The 12,418-nt window shown below is 41.3% G+C and overlaps 1 long non-coding RNA gene across 1 annotated transcript; it reads left to right on the top strand.

The window, feature by feature from the left end:
- Positions 1 to 689: 689 nt before the first annotated feature.
- LOC118566719 lies at positions 690 to 934 on the top strand. Its single transcript, XR_004933246.1, has 2 exons — positions 690 to 782; positions 855 to 934. It is a non-coding gene; the product is annotated as an uncharacterized LOC118566719 (long non-coding RNA).
- Positions 935 to 12,418: the final 11,484 nt, after the last annotated feature.

The raw sequence follows: 12,418 nt of genomic DNA, 5'->3' as shown, positions 1-12,418 counted from the left end.
GGAAAAACTGTTCAGCAACTCTGAAAAGGAAAACAGAGACCATCCTAAGCTGTGTATGCTTTGGCAAGGAAGCTGCAAACCCAGACGGAGGACATTGTCAGATGGTGGAAGAAGCTCGCTGGGGATCTCCTCAATCAGGTCACAATGTCCTCCACAAGGTAACGACTGAATACTCATGAGAATATGATTACATCACTATAGTAAAGGCATCTAAGGTAACAGCAGATGGGCTTAAATCTGTGACGATCTCGGCACTGGCTCTGATCTTTTCCTCTGTTCACCACACCTGCTCATTCTCCACCCTGCCTGCAATTAGTCCTTATCGGTTTCACCTGTTTTCACCTCCTTATAATCCCCGTGCAGATCAGAAGCCAGTGCCAGATTGTCTCAAGCCACCTGTACGAGCATTCCAGCGTTTCCTTGTTCTGCCTGTCCGTGTCTGACCTGATTCTGCCCTCCGTTACCGAGCCTGCCTGTTCCCCGTTCTGATTCTGCCTGGAGCCTTGACCCCCGCCTGTGAGTACCGGATTCTGCCTTGCCCCTGTGATTATTCTGAGCCCGCCTGTTATCGGACCTGGACCGGACCTGGACCTCGCCTATCGGATTCCCCTCTCTGTGCTGCCGCTGGATAACTGCCTCTCTGTGATTGGACCCGGACCCCCCTGGATAACGCTCCTGGAATTCCCTGAACGGATCGTCTGCCCGCCTGTAGTCGCTCTACGGCTTCAGTCCTGGAACCCTGGCCCGAAGTTAAAGCCCAAGCTTTGGAGTCCCACTACCAGGTTAGTGATCCAGCCTCCCTCATTCTTGCCCGACACCACAAGCTGATCACTAACCTGTTGTCTCTGCTGCAGGGAGGTTTCCAGTCACAGAGCGCGCAGCGAGCTCCGAGTGCCTGCGGCGGCGTATCTAAAATAAACTTGTTTAAATGCCACTGACCTGTCTGGTTTGAATTCGGGATCCAGTTTCCTGCTCGTTACAAAATCTGAATCAATTGGACTTTCATACAGTTTTTCTGAAATGTTTCGACACCTATCCAGGAGTCTTTCTCAGTCCTGGTGGCTCACACTTGAGCAACCAGTAGCTGGAGTGCTGCTGTTTTAAGGACATGGAGGCCCATCCTCCTAGGTGCATTCTAAGTCAGATGCAAATCGATGACCCACCCGTCACTGTTCCGGTTTTGTAAAAGGTTATTGCTTAGTGTGAGTGGAGTACTTGGTCACCTGAATCATGAGGAGAGCAGCTTAGGTAATCTCTTTGGAATGTGTTGGAGCACAGAGCTGTCAACACGGGGGAGTTGGAACGCAATCCATCCCTTCTGTTCGGTGATGGCTTTTCTCTTTTGACCGAGATGGCTTCTTTCACCCCTCTGAAAGGAGATTACATAAACAGTCTTGTCGTGACTGACTTGATGAGAAATCTCCCCGGTAGAAGGGTGGCAGGTGTGGAAGTAATTTTGCCTTAGTTTCTGTAAGGCTCTGGACATTGTAGTCCGTTCATGATTGACACATCTCTTCAGTGCCGCATAGCGGACCATGTAAGACTGGGTGGTGGTCCCAATTTCTTTTTAAAAAGTTGACCAGAGGGTGTGTTCCAATTATCAAGGGATTCATACTTCTCAAGCCTCCCTGGGAGAGCTTACTCTGGGGTGTTGAAGATGATCTTCCAATTGAGTGTTGAATTGCAGATCCCTAAGGAGCAATTTAGCTTTTGTCCTGGCTGTGAAACAGTGGACCAGGGGTCTCGTTTATGAAATATTGCATAGAATCTATACTAAAAGTTTGCATACTCCAAGAAAAAATTCTGATTTATAAAGTAACGTGCATGCACGTCAGCAAGTGACATTGCTTTATAAATCACAGCTGCACCTCATCTTTGCATACACGTTTTCCCCTCATGCTATGCCCTCTACATGCCCACATTTAGTGATAAATGGTCAAAGCAAAGCACCTCATCAATGTAATGGTGTATTCAAGTGAGCCAGCAGATCAATTGTATTTCATTGTTAACAATAGCAACCACGCAGAAAAGAACAAGAAAGGCTATTTCACAGAAAACCCTTTTTTAAATAAGTAAATCAGAGGGAGGCAAAAGCACATATGTTGTCCCCGTGAGTCAGCAGGTGATGAGGAGGGTCTGAGTGAGGAGAGTCTGGCCAAGGAAGAAATTAGCACCAAAGGTCTGTCTGTTCCCTGTACCAGTCCACCCAAAGTGCATCGTGCATCTGAAGGAGGATGGATGCTGACGAATGATGTCTTGCAAAATCAGAGATAAACAAGTTATTGAATGAAAGAAACAGTAGAACAGTGTTGAGTAATTTGACACTATTGTCTAAATGCTGTTTTCTAACGGACTCTGAACAGGACACAAACATGGAGGCAGAGATATGCTTTCGTTAAAAGATTTATTGATAAACTGAAGATTGTGGACTGTGGTTGGAAAACGAAACAAACTTTACCACAGGCAGCAGACTCAGCAGAGGCCATGTTCCTCAACTAAAAAAAGGTGGACGGCTCATTCCAGGTTGGGGGTCAGTCTATACCTTTATTAATACATTTAATTATCTTAGTGTCTTGTTCATGAGTGATGGCTGTCATGTTTTTTTCTGATAGTGGAAAGATTCAGGCACAGATGCAGAATAGGTGCCAGTAATGAAAAAATAAATGTCCAAAGATGTCGTAGTTCAGGAGCAAAAATAAAGGCACAGAGAAAAAAGGAAGCATGGGGGAACAAAGCACAAGGTTAAGTAAATTAACCTGCACTGAAAGAAAGAACCAGGCTGCTTAAATACAGGAGACAAAACAAGAGAACAGCATGGGGAACAGGTGAAGTCAATCCAAGTGCTAATGGGTGACAACTCAAAGGAATGAAGGCAGGGGTGTGATGGAAAATGATTCAGGAAGAAAACAAAGAAAAGGCATCTAACAGAACACAATACATAAAAAGAAAAATCAACAGAATCCACTAAAATGAACTAAAGTGACCGTACTGCACAATATAAAACACTTTGGGCCTGATTTTTTTATAAAAATTTTTATTAGCGTGTCCTGTCTGGTAGTGTAACATTAATATTTGCTGTCTTAATGCCAAAGAAAGCATTACTGCTTTCACTGTAGTGCTGTGCTTGAAGTATATGCAAAAAACTTTATTATGTATTCTTTGGGGATTATTTTAGGTTCAATGGACACAGAAACAGAAAGTAAAAGAAAGAAAAGAAAGAGATAAAGATGAGGCAAAACATTAAAAAGGGACAAAAAATAGAGCAGAGGAAAAACAGTCCGCTTCTACATCAGCAGAGAAGACATATCTTCTTTTCTCACCACACCTGTTATATTCCCCAAATACATCACCAGACAAGTGTGTGGAATTGTATAACCTAGAATTTTAGCCAGTGTTGATCCAACTTTTCCCCAATAACCACTTATTCTTCTGCAGCGCCAAAAAAACAAACTTCTTCACATTTTCTCCAATATTCTTGTGGCGTGGAATTCTGTTAGCTTTGAATTCTATGTGTCATAAATTGCCATCTTAGGTTTTTCCAACAAAACTCCTTCCATGATAGTGAATTTGTTGTCCACTGCTGTGTTTCACACATTTGGAACCATTTGTGGGAAGTTATTTTAATATTCAGTTATGTTTCCCATTTCTATTTTAGGTACAATGTAGTTTCTTTACATTCCCCTGGGGCAATGTACAAGGCTAAGATGGTTTTTACTTTTGTTTTTTTTATGAATCTATCACTACTCTAAAAATGCTATAGTTGGTGTCAAGTAATTTTGGTTTAACTTGTTTTGTGTAGTAATCTCTTGCTTGTAAATACCTAAAGAACTCCCTGTCCTACAAGTTATCTTATAGTTTTAGTTCCTGAAAACTCATTAATTGTCAATTTTTCAAAAGGGTGAAAATTGTAGTGATTCCTTTGATTTCCCATTGTTTAAATGCTTGATCAATTTGCCCTTATTTAAACTTAGACTCATATCTGAGCCATCTTAGCCATCATATTCCGGCCTGCACCACAGGCCGGGATATGAATGGAGGATAAAGACACACAGTTTACAACTGATGAATAAAGACATTTCATTGAAGGAAATAATGAGAGCTTTTAGGATATTTAGAAAAAAAAATATTGTAATATTAATGGAGAAATAATAATGATGATAATAATGGAGAAAAAGAGGACACAACCAATCTATGAAATCACTAATTTTGTAGAATTCCAAAAATTAACCTTTGCCTTTCAGGTTTCCCTTAAATAAAAACAGCACAACTATAAAGGTATCATTGGTGAAAACGGTTTGAGCATCTGTAACAGTAGAATTTGTAGTTGTGTACCTACACAGATACAAATCACTGTAAACAACTAACATTCTACTGTTATAGATGCTCAAACTTTTACACATGTACTTCAAAAAGTGCTATTCGTGTGAAAATAAGTTGAAGCCCCATTGATAAGAGGGAAAACATTTTCAAGACATACAACCAAGTGCAGTTGTTCAAATTTAACAAGATTAGGTATTCAAGATAGAAACTAAATTATTAAAATTACCAACCAGTTCGGGTCTTCGTTTAGATAGATACAAAGTGCCCTGAGGATGCACTCCCTCCTCTTTTCAACTGTTTCATTAAAAAAATAAACATACGGTAATGTCACACTTAACATTTTTAACTTAACTTGTCACTGAAATTAAAATCAACTTAAAATTCCACAATGTTCTCTACTGATAACAAGACATACCTGTGTGATTGGGACCAAAGTCCTTCTGATTTTAGTCCCTGTAGAGCCTCCCTTTTTATTGAAGACTTTGATGAGCTGGGCAGTGTGTTGGTCAATCTGTGCATGACACTTTGAGAGAAGGGGACCAGTAGTGATCCTCACAAATTCTGCTTCCACTTGAAAACATAATATCCACAAACAACATGTTATTGGCACCTATTAAAACATTTAAACAGAATGTGTAAATAAATAAATAAATAAATAAACGGGCTGCGCTTTAAACAACAGTATTTCCTGTGCCATGGTTACATTTTACACAAAATAATTAACATTTCCATGTTACATTGTATCAAATGGCAAAATATACTGACTGTAGCAGGGGTTCAAATCCGACCTCATGCCCTTTGATGCATGTCATCCCTGCTCCCTCCCCTGCCTTTTTCCGTCTATACACTGTCACTATCCAAAACTGCAGAATTGCTAAACAAATAATAAAGAAGCATTTCCTACCTCTGACACAGTGAACAATCCTGGCCATCTGATCTTGAATTCCGCAACCATGGGCTTGTCTTTGACAACCTCCTGTCTCCTGTATGCGAAGGTCTTGGCCATCTTTTCTTTTACCACTTTATCGCTATGTCTCTTCTTGATTTTAGATAACAACGCCAATCTGTCATCTTCAAAGCTGTCCTGGGTCTCTCCAGCAGGATAGGGAGGACAAAAATTTACCTCTGCCTTGCTTGGTTTTTTGACATCATAGGCAGGGTGACATCTATCTGCGGGTTTGTGCTTGAGAGAGTTGATACTTAGTTCAGGCCACCCCAGGTTTCTAAGCGTTTGTCCTGTAGTTTGCCATCTTGTACTTAAGGATAGAAACCACTGGAGGATCCCTGTTCTCTCAAAGATGGATGTGCTTTGATTAAAGCTTCAGCAACAGATTTAATTTCTAAGTTTGAGGGATATGCCTTGAACTTGATCATTTCCTGTGCCAGACTTTCCAAGTTGTCTGATTTAAGGTTATGACCAGGCAACAGAAGAATTCCATTTGATATGAAGGCCTGGTTTGCACTTCGAAGTTGCATTTCCACGTCATATGAAAAGTTTGGGATTTGGAATTCTTTGAGCCAATGAGATCGAACAGTTTCTGAATCAGAGGAGAGTATTATTGTGTCAGAAGATGACGATAAGGATATTTCTTCATCACTGTGGTTCATACTGCCTTGGCTGAGGTTTAGAGCATCTGACAAGCAGATTATTTTCACTGTGCTCTTGTCTTAAATGTCAGAAATCTGGTTACGGTTAACAAAGTCATTATCAAAGTCACTGTACATGTACTGGAGTCTAATGTCCCCCTCTATATCAAACTGACGTTTGATCTCATTGGATAAATCCTCAAACAGACTTTGGCATCCCAGATTCTATGGTCAGTTTTTCAGCATTGTTGGAACCAAGGATAATCCGTAGTTTTACTGGTGTAGTCATCATTCAAATGTGTTGGTCTAGAAAATATAAAAATACAAATATAAAGTCAATTAAATATGTATAAATGCATTCAAATTAGAAAATAACCAACTGACTTGGATCATATGTAAAACAAACAGGACACTGAAGGAAACACTGAGCAATCCACAGACAGAAACCAGTGACATGCTGATAGTAGCATGGAAGATTATTTTTTTATACTATGGTTAGTGGTGCTCAAATTAGTTGCTTGAGGTTGGAATAGGCGAAATGACATTTTTAACCAAATACCTCTATACTGATATTGTGAGGATATAGTGGAGATGACTATGGTGCTTCCACAAAATATTTAAACAATGAGATTTTTGTGAAATAATTATCTGTAACATGCTTATAATAACTAAAGGCAAAGGCAAATGATTGTTAGTTCAGAAAATGTCATCATTTTACTATAATGCAGCCTTTAAACTTAAAAAGACACAACACTCATGCCATAGTCTGATGTCACAATACCCAAAATCCCAGAAAATATCTAGTCTCATATTACAATACCAATATATTATCAAAGGATTGGTCAGCCCCACCAGTGACATGGAGTTAGTACATGTACAGAAACATGTTAGTAAACAGCCAAGTGGAAAGAGGTGACAGGCATTACCTTCTCATGCAGGTAAGAATAAAGAGCAGATTTTGTAAGCTATATATTAAAGCCATTTACTCACGTATTCAACATGTGCTTTTGATATTTGGATATCTTTTAAAGGTATCCAGTCGAAGGGGCCCAACAAAGTAGTCATGTAATGGGTACTTCTCTGCCAATTTGTCATGTGTTATCAGGGACATTGCGCCGCTTGGATATGGTTGCAGTTCAAAGGCCCAGGTAGTGCTCTCTAAACCAAGCTGAGAACATCCTGACTTTGAAGTTCAGCACGTCCTGAATTACAAATATTCGTATTATCTCTTCGAATTCAGGTAGCCCATCAGTAAATCTACAGATGACTGTCATTCCCTTTCTGTAATTGATCCCCTTGCAAACTGTGCTGTTAGCCATATTTACTTCTGCCATGTTTGGGTACATCTGCTGGAGAGGCAATGATACATCATCTTTCAGAACTTCAACAGGGACCCTCGATACACTGGGCAAGGATATGGGTCCCTGCACCCATAATGTGGATGTTTTAACCTGTAATGATTAAGTAACTGGCGTCTAGTTGAGCTCTTTGAACTGCAACCTTTACATTGCCACATTCACATCTGGGAGGAGAAGGGGAGAGGGGCAAAAAACAAAACAAAAAAACAAAACGTAAAACACAATGGAGATATTCTTAAACTAAGAAAGAAAAGTCTCAGCAGTGCCGCAAACACCATATCAATGAGTGAAGAAATAGCTAACCGTGGAGCAGTTTGACCTCCTCCTTACTGCCATCTTCTGGATGTACGAAGTATTTCATCCATAATTCACTTAAGTTAAATTATTATTGATTAACCAATATAGAATTATTGTGTACACAGAATGAAAGACACAATTACGAAGACTTTTTTAGAAAAAAAAATATGTTAACTTATCAAAGACATGTATTTTAAGTAAACTGACAACATAAAATGTATACAAAGTGCACAACCCACCTCATTCACTTTTTTGAGCGTATGTCACCTCATCCTAGGCCTTTTTTGGATCTAAATATCTTGCCTTGCTATTAGCAAACTGTCTTACAAGTTTATGAGAAGATAAGGAAGTCCACAGAAGAAAGATATTTGATCTACAAGAATATGAGTCATGAGAGATTGTACCATTCCATTTTGCTGTACTGTTACTGGGCAATTGGCTTTTTCTGTAAAGACTACTAATCAGTGGAACACACTACCTGATGATGTGAAGAGCTGCAGTTCACTGAGTTCTCTGAGTTTTTGCCTCAGCGACCAGTTGAGCCTCCTGTCGCTTTGACCGTCGGTACACATCAGCTGAAGAAGGATAGGACTCCTTCAGCTTGATGGCTTCCCTTACCGCTGGTGTCCACCAGCTTGTTCGAGTGTTGCCGCCACAACATGCACTGAGAACTTTGCGGCCACAGGTCCGACTAGCCGCCTCAACAATAGAGGCACAGAACATGGTCCACTCAGACTCAATGTGCGCCACCTCCCTCGGAACGTGTTCAGAGCTGTCCCGGAGGTGGGAGTTACCACCATCGGAGCCAGCTCACCACCAGGTAGTGGTCGATGGAGAGCTTTGCCCCTCTCTTCACCCGAGTGTCCAAGACATGCAGCTGCAGGTCAGATGAAACAACAACAAAGTCGATCATTGAACTACGGCCTAGGGTGTCCTGGTGCCAAGAGCACACATGGACACCATTATGCTTGAACATGGTGTTCGTTATGAACAATCCATGACGAGCACAGAAGTCCAACAACAGAACACCACTCTGGTTCAGATCAGGTGGGCCGTTCCTCCCAACCACGCCCCTCCAGGTCCCACTGTCATTGCCCACGTGAGCATTGAAGTCCCCCAGAAGAACAAGAGAGTCCCCAGGAGGATCACTCTCCAGTACCCCCTTAAGGACTCCAAAAAGGGTGGGTAATATGAACTGCTGTTTGGCGCATAAGCACAAACAACAGTCAGAACCCGTCCCCCCACACGTATGCGGAGGGAGGCCACCCTCTCATTCACTGGGGTAAACCCCAACGTACATGCACCAAGATGAGGAGCAACAAGTATGCCCACTCCTGCTCGGCGCTTCTCACCAGGGGGAACTCCAGAGAGGAAGAATGTCCAGCCCCTCTCAAGGAGACTGGTTCCAGAGCCAGAGCCACACATTAAGGTAATTCCGACTATCTCTAATCAGAATCTCTCCACCTCGTGCACTTGCTCAGGTTCCTTCCCCACCAGAGAGGTAACATTCCACGTCCCAAGAGCCAGCTTCTTCAGCCAAGGATCAGAACGCCAAGGTCCCCGCCCTCTACTGCTACCCGTTACACAATGCACCCGACACGTTTGGCCCCTCTGACAGGTGGTGAGCCCATTGGAAGGGGGACCCATGTTTCCTCTTTAGGCTGTGCCCGGCCGGGCTCCATGGGTAAAAACCTGGCCACCAGGCACTCGCCAGCGTGTCCCTCCTCCAGGCCTGGCTCCAGAGTGGGGCCACGGTGACCCGTGTCTGGGCGAGGGAACACGACGTCCATTTATGGTATGCATCATAAGGGGCTTTTGGGCTGCTCTTTGTCTGGTCCCTCACTTAGGACCTGTCTGCCTCGGGTGACCCTACTAGGTGCATAAAGCCCCGGACAGCATGGCTCCTAGGGTCATTGGGACACTTAAACCCCTCCACCACGGTAAGGTGGCAGCCCAGGGAGGGGCTCAGATATGTAATCATTAACTGTATTACTGTGTGTGTGTGTGTGTGTGTGTGTGTGTGTGTGTGTGTGTGTGTGTGTGTGCGTGCGTGCGTGCGTGCGTGTGTGTGTGTGTACCAGTGATTAAGTATGGACATGTGTGTCTGTTTATGTAGTGTGATTAGAACAGAATTTGTAGTGATGCTTTATTTCCATATAGTTTTATATCTAAATGTTTTTGTAATCTGTTAAGGGACTGCTAATGCATAATAGTTTATGTTATAATCTGGTGCAGATTAAATGAGATGCTGAGTCTCAAGCGACTAACCTGCATGTAAAGGATTATTATTATTATTATTATTATTATTATTATTATTAATAATAATAATAATAATAATAATAATAATAATAAATATTTTTTAAAAGACCAGAATGTATTTGGGAGATTCTTTCATGCGATCCCCTGAGGAGCGGAAGAGCAGGATGGTCTTGGCCAGTTATTCCAAAAGTGGCTTGGACGTTTCATTTCCTGAAAAAATCGTCCCCTCTACCTTTCCTAGTATCTACTGGGAACTATATACATAAAATTATATCGATTTTATACTTGGAGTAAAACTGTATCCTTGCTTAGTTTAGTTTTATATAATATTGCATATTACATGTATTATTTAGAAAAACAAAACAGGGCTCTTTTTCAGCCAGGCCTGAAGCACCAGAAGTCTAAAAATGTGTTTGGTGGTTGCTGATAAGATTCCTTTGCTCCAAGGAAGGGGAGAGAAGCAAAGCCACAGCACTGAGGATGCAAAATATGGAAAAAAAGCGAAGTAGGTTAAACTTTTGCATACACATAATACATTACTCTCAAAATATTTCTTATTTGAGAAGTTTTTTCTAAATCCCATTTTTGGAACGGGTTCTTTTCTTGCATTATTTCAGAAACAGACATCGCTCCTTGATTAAATAATAGTTTATATTTATTTAATAAAACAAATATTCTTAGGGTTTTAATGAAATTTAACACAAAACACTATTTAAATGACCACTGCAGTCTCAGTTATTCAACACCCGAAATCTTTCCTCAAACAAACAAGAAAAGGGAAACTAAAAGAAAGCAAAGGCTCATAATGTTCCCAGAGATTGCCAGAAAAAAGCTACCAGCACCCAAAAAACAGATAAAAAAATAAATAAAAAAAAAAACAAGATAACCCGCAGACAGCCCAATCATGAGAGATTCGAAGAGAAGGGTTCAATTACCGGATATTGTTCAGGCCACTACATACAGTATTGTTCTCTTTGTAGGCAAGAAAGATCATTCTGATCGAGTTAACGGGGTGTGAGGAGGCATTTATGAGTACCTGAGTACCTAACTCCATGGCTGAAGTTAAAGACGCTCACTGCCACTCACCCCAGAGCTCAGTTTCCCTCACAACTGCATAAATAAGGTTTTAAGAATCAGGGCTTGACCTTTGAAGACTCCAAATAAGCAGTGCTAAATTGTTTGGGCAATAAAAAAATTGAGCATGCAATAAGCGGATGTGTTGCTGGTGATCTCTGAAAACTGTCTGCACAGAATAAGATGTGCAAAATCAGTTTGGTCCACACCATTTAAAATTCTTAGCAATGTTTCAATTACTCAGAGCAATGCCAGTCAGAAACAGCCATCACATAATTTCTCCAGACACCCAGGACGCACAAAACCATTTTTAACGAATAGAGAACTTATACAATTTAACTTTTTCTTTAATTAAAAACAATATCAGTTACTTTTATAAAAATAAAGGGGGAAACAATTAATTTGTCAGCAAAAGCTCTGTAAAACTCTTCAACTACATAATGATAAAACAGAAGACAATACTTCTGTCATGATGCAGCCTGAAGGCTGCATTCTGAACATTTTCCGGCTCCTTCCCCAGTGCAGCCCTGATTGGGAACACCTGGCAGGCTGCAATCATCTTGGACTCACTCCACCTGCTCATCCCACTATATATACTCACCTTAGTCTCTCCCTGATCACTGGTTTGTCTTCAGTCTCTGACCATCATGCCTGTCTCGTTCCTGTTCGTCTCCTGGTCCTGCCCCCGTCTGTTCTCGTCTGCCAGTTCCTGCATCCCTTTCACTCGTCTGGTAAATGGAATCTGGTTTTCGTCATCCACTTCCTGCTGCTTTAATAAACTTTGGAAACCAGCTCTGTGTGTGTGTGTGTGTGTGTGTGTGTGTGTGTGTGCTGTGTCCGGGTTCATCCGGACACAGAATCATGACAACTTCTATTTTTACCCCCCTGAATTTAATTAAAAAAATGTTACAGTTGACAAATCAGGTCACAATGAAAATAGTGTTGTTCATTATCATTATCATTCTACCGGTTTGTGGTCAAGTGACGGTGGCCATGTCAAATGCGACAGTTGAGCAGAGCTTCTCCAGCCTCCGCCAACCAAAACTCTCCCTCCATTTGTTGGAGGTAATATTGATAATATTTTTTTTTTTTAAACAACACAAATAGATCTGTACAGGGTGTGTAACACCTCTCAGCCATTGACCACAGGAGATATGTACCTTGACTAAAAATACACAAAATACAAACTAAGGTAGGCTAAGAATAATTTAATACGACATAAGTGTGCTTCATACAGAACCCATCAAGGAATGTCGACAGAGGGGGACAAAATCCCTCTTGCCATAAATCATGGACAATCCCACACGTAAGTGGTCTCTCTAAATTGTCTTTAGAAAGTGTGTGTGTGTGTGTGTGTGTGTGTGTGTGTGTATACATGTTTGGTTGTCCTGTGTGTCTTTGTGTTGATCCCAGAGATTCATTGTGTCTCATTTATGTTATTTTTCCTGTGTTACCCTTGGATAATTTTCTAGTCATTCTTTAAACACCAGCGCCTCAGCTTCCTGCTTCCCTCATCAGCGTGA

This window comes from Fundulus heteroclitus, chromosome 18 (assembly GCF_011125445.2).
Source record: "Fundulus heteroclitus isolate FHET01 chromosome 18, MU-UCD_Fhet_4.1, whole genome shotgun sequence".
Lineage (NCBI taxonomy): Eukaryota > Metazoa > Chordata > Actinopteri > Cyprinodontiformes > Fundulidae > Fundulus > Fundulus heteroclitus.
The sequence above is the reverse complement of the archived record's forward strand: the minus strand, read 5'-3'. Positions and strand labels throughout refer to the sequence as shown.